Here is a 7,360-nt window from a genome sequence, read left to right as displayed (position 1 = left end):
CATGGCAAAACCCCGTCTCTACAAAAATACAAAAATTAGCCGGGTGTAGAGGTGAGCACCTGTAGTCCCAGGTACTGGGAGGGGGCGGGGGACAAGGGGCTGTGTGCTGGGACAGGAGGATCCCTTGATCCCATGAGGCTGAGGCTGCAGTGAGCCATGATTGTGCCACAGTACTCCAGCCTGGGCAGCACATTGAGACCCTGTCTAAAAAAGAAAAAAAAGTCAAAAAACAATAGTCAAAAAACAATGTAGGCGTGGATGTGGGGAAAAGGGAATGCTTAAACACTGCTGGTAGGAATGTACAACTTCTATGGAAAAAAGTATGGTGATTCCTTAAAGAACAAAAAGTAGTCCTACCATTTGGTCCAGCAATTCCACTACTGGGTATCTACCCAAAGGAAAAGAAGTCATTATATGAAGAAGACACTTGCACATGTATGTTTACAGCAGCACAATTCACAATTGCCAACCTAAGTGCCCATTGACCGAGTGGGTACAGAAAATGTGGCATATATACACCATGGAATACTACTCAGCAATGAAAAGGAACAAAATAATGTCTTTTGCAGCAAGCTGGATGGAGCTAGAGGCCATTATTCTAAGTGAAGTAACTCAGGAGTGGAAAACCAAAAACCGTATGTTTTCACTTGTAAGTGGGAGCTAAGCTGTGAATATACGAAGGCAAGCACAGTGATGTAATGGAATTTAGAGACTCAGAAGAGGGAGGGTGGAAGGGGAGATAGGGATAAAAACCTACATATTAGGTAAAATGTACACTACCTCGGTGATGGGCACACTAAAATCTCAGAATTCACCACTATATAATTCACCCACATCACAGAAAGCCACTTATATCCCAAAAGCTACTGAAATAAAATGTATTAATTAAAAACTATTCATCTAATAAATGATCTTATGATGTATATAAGATTTAAGAATGAGAAACAAGGTGTGACGCCAGTCTTGAGCAGAAGAGCGGGAGGATTAGCGCAGTCCAAAGAGAACAGTATTAAGGTTGCCTTTGTAAAAAGAAGCAGGTGAAGATCAAGACAGAAAAAAAACAGGAAAGGAAAAAGTGAGATTAATGGGAAAAGAGAAGGAAAAGAGGAAAGGAGTGATCTAACACCCATGATATCAGGTTCCATTAAGAATCTGAAGGCCAGGCATGGTGGCTCACACCTGTAATCCCAGCACTTTGGGATGCTGAGGCAGGTGGATAACTTGAGGTCAGGAGTTCAAGATCAGCCTAGCCAACATGGTAAAAACCCGTCTCTATCAAAAATACAAAAATTAGCTGAGCGTGGTGGTACAGGCCTGTAATCCCAGCTACTCAGAAGGCTGAGGCAGGAGAATCGCTTGAACCTGGAAGACAGAGGTTGCAGTGAGCCGAGATAGCACCACTGCATTCCAGCCTAGGCAACAGAGTGAGACTCTGTCTCAAAAATAAATAAAAATTTGACTGAGCTTTCCCATCATTCTTAAATGGTTCTGTTACTTGGGTATGAATAATCAGTGTGGTTGGACAAGCCTTATGTAAAGTAAAATTCCTAAATTGCCTCAATCCCTATTGGTTGGAGGGCATCTGACAGTTCTGAACTTGTTTCCTCTTAGGTGAAACAGGAATAACTGCAGCTACTATGTGACAAGATGTTAGCCTATCCATAATCCAATAACTAAAAACTAGGTATCCTATGGAAAAGTCTTGGAAAAGAAAAATAGACAGTTTAGTGCACTGAAGTTGTAAAATATTTTTGCTTTATGTTGATATGTTATCAAAAGATACAACCATAAAAGTGAAAATCCTTGCTTACTCATAGGGCTTTTTTATGAACGGTAAAGTGCTTTCTTATTTATTTATTTATTTTTTTGTCAGGTTCTTGCTCTGTTGCTCAGGCTGGAGTGCAGTAGTGCAATCACGGCTTACTGCAGCCTCGAACTCCTGTTCTCACGCCATTCTCCTGCCTCAGCCTCCTGAGTAGCTGGGACTACAGGTATATGCCACCACTCCCAGCTAATTTTTAAAATTTTTCGTAGAGACAGGGTCTCACTGTGTTGCCTAGGCTGGGTATAGTGCTTTTATTAACTGACTTGACATTGTCAAAATTGAGTAATTGAATCTGTATTAACACGTTTTATTTTATTTTATTTTATTTTTGAGAAGGCGTCTTGCTCTGTTGCCCAAGCTGGAGTGCAATGGTGCAATCATGGCTCACTGAAGCCTTGACCAGCCAGGTTCAAGTGATTCTCCCACCTCAGCCTCCTGAGGATCTAGGACCACAGGAGTGAGCCACCTCGCCGAGCTAATTTTTTTATTTGTAGAGATGAGGTCTTGCTATGTTGCCAGGTTGGTCTCAAACTCCTGAGCTCAAGAGATCCTCCTGCTTTGGCCTCCCAAAGTGCTGAGATTACAGGTGTTAAAAATGAAGATAATATTTCTTATTTTATACTTCTTCTCACTGTAACTAACCTAAAACCTTACACACAAACTTCTTGTTTTGAGACAGGGTCTCCCTCTGTCACCCAGGCTGGAATGCAGTGGTGTGATCACAGCTCACTGCAGCCTCAATCCCCCGGGCTCAAGTGATCCTCCTACCTCAGCCACCCGAGTAGCTGGGACTACAGGCGTGCGCCGCCATGGCCAGCTGATTTTTAAATGGTTTGTACAGATGGGGGTCTCACTATGTTGCCTAGGCTGATCCCGAACTCCTGGGCTCAAGTGATCCCCTGCCTCAGCCTCCCAAAGTGCTGGAATGAACCACCATGCCCTGCCTATCCATAAATTTCTTTTTTTCAAATATCACCCTGGGAGGCCGGGCATGGTGGCTCATGCCTGTAATTCCAGCACCTTGGGAGGCCAAGGCAGGTGGATCACGAGGTCAGGAGATGGACACCATCCTGGCTAACACAGTGAAACCCCTTCTCTACTAAAAATACAAAAAAAAAAAATTAGCCGGGCATGGTGGCATGTGCCTGTAGTCCCAGCTACTTGGGAGGCTGAGGCAGGAGAATTGCTTGAACCTGAGTGGCGGACGTTGCAGCGAGCCAAGATCACGCCACTGCACTTCAGCCTTGGTGACAGAGTGAGACTCTGTCTCAAAAAAAAAAAATAATAATAATAAATAAATCACACTAGGAAACCGAAAGTTCTTTCACTGCTGATTCCTCTGAAAATATAAAGCATTTTGTACATGGGCTTCTCTATATGCAAAGCTTTGGTTTGGGGGGAAAAGTAAATGTGTTCAGAACGCTTGTACTAGGTATCCTAACAAAACAATGGGGCTTGTTTTACCTCACTGTGGCGCATTAAAGAGTGCCCCCCCCTTTTTTTTTTTTTTTGCGGTGCCTTCTGTGAACAGGTGTAATCTATTTTCTCTCTCCTTAAATTTGGGCTAGCCTTATTATTTACTTTAACCAACAGAATGTGATAGAAGAGATGCCGTTCCAGTAACAGGATTGGGTCTTAGGAAGCAGTTTATTTCTCCCTCGGAGTCCTGCGTCACCACCATAGAGACCCAAGCTATTCCTTTCTAGAGATGACATAGAGAGAAATGCCCAGTGCATTATCACCTGTCCTAACCATCCCAGCTAACGCATCTGATATGCAAGGTGAGGCCACGTGGACACTGTCTCAGTAGAATTTGCAGCTGAATGTAGCCACATGAGGAAACGTCATACCACAGTGAAAGATGAGCTATGCCTGCCCAGCACTGCCCAAATCACGCAACTGTGAGCAAATAAATGTGTTTTATAAACCTCTCAATTTGGGGGTGGTTTGTTACAAAACAGGTAACAAATACACTTACCTGGGGGCATTCCAAGTCCTTGCACCAAATAAGCTTTTCGTTTGCTGGAATAGTCTTATCATCTTGGTTTCACAGGGGGATCACAGTTTAAGAAAACATAGCACAGATCATTTGTAAACTGAATTCTCAATAATGTTATGCTGGTAGATTTTTCATATGGGAAATTTGAGTTGCCTTCGTCATTTCAAGGAGATATTTTGGCATTTGGTTATCTCCTGCAGGCAAAAGAAATTATCTGGTGCTGAACTATAGATCAGATGTAATTGAAAGCCTTAGGAAGCACAGAGGCCAGTCTGATAGAATGTTTGCCAAAATCACTTGAGTTCAGGGGTTCGAGACCAGCCTGGCCAACATGGTGAAACCCCGTCTTTACTAAAAAATACAAAAAAATTAGCTGGGTGTGGTGGCAGGCACGAGTAATTCCAGCTCCTTGGGAGGCTGAGACAGGAGAATCGCTTGAACCTGGGAGACGGAGGTTGCAGTGAGCTGAGATTGCACCCCTGCACTCAAAAAAAAAAAAAAAAAAAATTTTTGCCCACAGAAGTTTACATGTTTGAAGCTGGGTCTTGATATACGGGATAAGAGTGTTTTCAAAATTTGTACACAAATCCTTGGCTACACCTTTCTTCAAATGGTGGAACCTAGTTCACCACCTCGAGTATACTCTCATTTCTAAGAAATAGAATGTGGCAGAAAGGACAAAGTGTAACTTCTGAGACTAGGTCAAAAAGTGGCATGTGGCTTCCTCCTGGCTTTCTCTGGGATCAGTAGTTCTGGGTAAAACAAGTTACCCTGTTGTAAAGACATTCTAGCAGCTCTCTGGAGAGGCTCCTGTAGCAAAGAAGTGAACTCTCTCAGTAGCCAGTGAGGAGCTGAGACTGCCTGTCAACAGCCTGGGGACTGAGCAATCTTAGAAATGGATTGTCCAGACCCAGTGATGTCTTCAGATGACTTGTAGCCCAACAGTGTACAGAAGGGTGGATTTTAAAAAGGTTAAAAAAAAAAAAAAAGATTGGCCAGGTGCAGTGGCTCACATCTGTACTCCCAGCACTTTGGGAGACCGAGGTGGGCAGATCATCTGAGATCAGGAGTTCCAGACCAGCCTGGCCAACATGGTGAAACACCATCTCTACTAAAAATACAAAAATTAGCTAGGTGTGGTGGCGTTTGCCCGTAATCCCAGCTACTTGGGAGACTAGGGGAGGAGAATTGCTTGAACCTGGGAGGCAGAGAGTGCAGTGAGCCGAGATCGTGTCACTGCACTCCAGTCTGAGTGACAGGGCAAGACTCTGTCTCAAAAAAAAAAAGATGACTGCAGCCCCAACAGTCACCTTGACCTTGATTATAACGTGAGAGATCCTGAAGTAGAAATGTGAAACGAGGCTGTTTGCTCCTGAGTGCCTGATCCACAGAAACTGAGATGTTTGATGTGTAAACCACTAAGTTTTGGGGTTACAAAGTGAAAACTATTGTATAACAACAGATAAAGCTTTGGGGAGAGACTGGGCTTCTTTTTTTTTTTTTTTTTAAGAGACGGAGTCTTGCTCTGTCACCAAAACTGAGTGCAGTGGCGCAATCTCAGCTCGCTGCAACCTCTGCCTCCCAGGTTCAAGCGATTCTCCTGCCTCAGCTTCCCAAGTAGCTGGGACTACAGGCATGCACAACGCCCAGCTAATTTTGGTAAATTTTTTTAGTAGAGATGGGGTTTGGCCAGGCTGGGCTCAAACTCCTGACCTCAGGTGATCCACCTGCCTCAGCCTCCCAAAGTGCTGGGATTACAGGTGTGAGCCACCACGCCCAACATTGTATATACTTCTTAGGAAAATATCTATGACTGAGAAAAAATGACATATTAAATATTGTGACACGTGAAGTTTTCAAAAAATACATATATATATACTGGCCGGCCACGGTGATGTGGTGGCACGCGCCTGTGATCCCAACTACTCTGGAGGCTGAGGCAAGAGAATCACTTGAACTCAGGATGTAGAGGTTTCAGTGAGCTGAGATCACACCACTGCACTCCAGCCTAGGCAAAAGATGCGAGACTTTGTCTCAAAAACAACAACAACAAATATATATATAACAACACAGTATATGTGTGTGTATGTGTGTGTCTGACACACATATACTGTGTTCCCAGAGGTTTTGGAAGTTAGAAACTAGGATGTATTTTCTACAGATTTAAACTATTCCCATTTATGAAATACTAATAACAAAATATCCTCAAGAGCTTATATTTTAATTTTAGTGTTTCATCTAGTTACAAATAACAGTTTTGGTTTTTTTGAGAGGGAGTCTGGATCTGTCACCCAGGCTGCAGTGCAGTGGCGCTATCTCAGCTCACTGAAAGCTCTGCCTCCCAGGTTCACGCCATTCTCCTGCCTCAGCCTCCTGAGTAGCTGGGACTACAGGCACCTGCCACCACATGACCAGCTAATTTTTTGTATTTTTAGTAGAGATGGGGTTTCACCATGTTAACCAGGACGGTCTCCATCTCCTGACCTCATGATCCGCCCACCTCAGCCTCCCAAAGCACTGGGATTACAGGCGTGAACAAGTAACAGTTTTTAAAACAAAAGTAGTTTTCTCTAAGTCAACTGTTATGGTTCAAATGCTGAAGTGTGGTAGCAGCTAAAATAAAGTCACCAGAGTAAGAAAAACGTTTCAAATTATCAGTTTATCACTTGCATGTTAACAACAATAAAAATAAGGACTTGCTGACAAAAGAATTTTAGTTTTTATGTATTTGGACAGCTATCACTGAAATGTTCATTTTGACATATAAGATGCAGCAGGATATGGAAGACACCAAAACAAAGCACAAAAAGTCAAAATGTTCAGTCATTTTCTTCCTTACTTTCTTCATTACTTATCACATTTTTCGATAACTAATGGCAGTAGCTTAATAAGCTCCTATATTAACAATTCAAGTTTATGTCACAAATACTTTTATTAAATAAATCTCAAAGTAACGAAGCTTTGCCTACATTAAAAAAATCAGTAGCAATTATAAAACAAGTCAACAGGTAGTCGTGCATCTAAATCTGATGTAATATTCAAAAATAGAGAAATCCACCTGTGCTTTACTTATATTTGGGGGAACGTCAAGAGGACTCCATGACATAAAGTTCTCCCCATCTTACACTTCTTCAATCCCTTGGCACAGACCCGGGGTATTCCAGTGGCAAAGTACTACATCCATTACAGGCTACTTACTTAAAGGAAGACAGGCTACTTGCTCTTTTCCCCAGTAAGATGGCAGACATAAGTCACTGACTCCTTCACTCTCCCCTGACCTTCTATAACCTCGGTTTAATCATAAAGTATGCTCTTTAAATCCATCGTCCATCTGCACACATACTATGTTGAAGCATGTTAACATTGACAACTACTACAGTGTAACATTTACGAATATGAAGAAGAGGGCAAGTAGCCATAACTGAATGAATATAAATGTCAAATTATGCAAATGTCAATTTGAGTGAGATCACTATTTTTGAATCCAAGATGTTTAATGTAAACTGTTTTTATAAAAACTAATTATGAAACACAAA

The sequence above is a fragment of the Pongo pygmaeus genome, chromosome 16 (genome assembly GCF_028885625.2).
Source record: "Pongo pygmaeus isolate AG05252 chromosome 16, NHGRI_mPonPyg2-v2.0_pri, whole genome shotgun sequence".
Lineage (NCBI taxonomy): Eukaryota > Metazoa > Chordata > Mammalia > Primates > Hominidae > Pongo > Pongo pygmaeus.
This window is presented reverse-complemented; position numbering follows the sequence as displayed.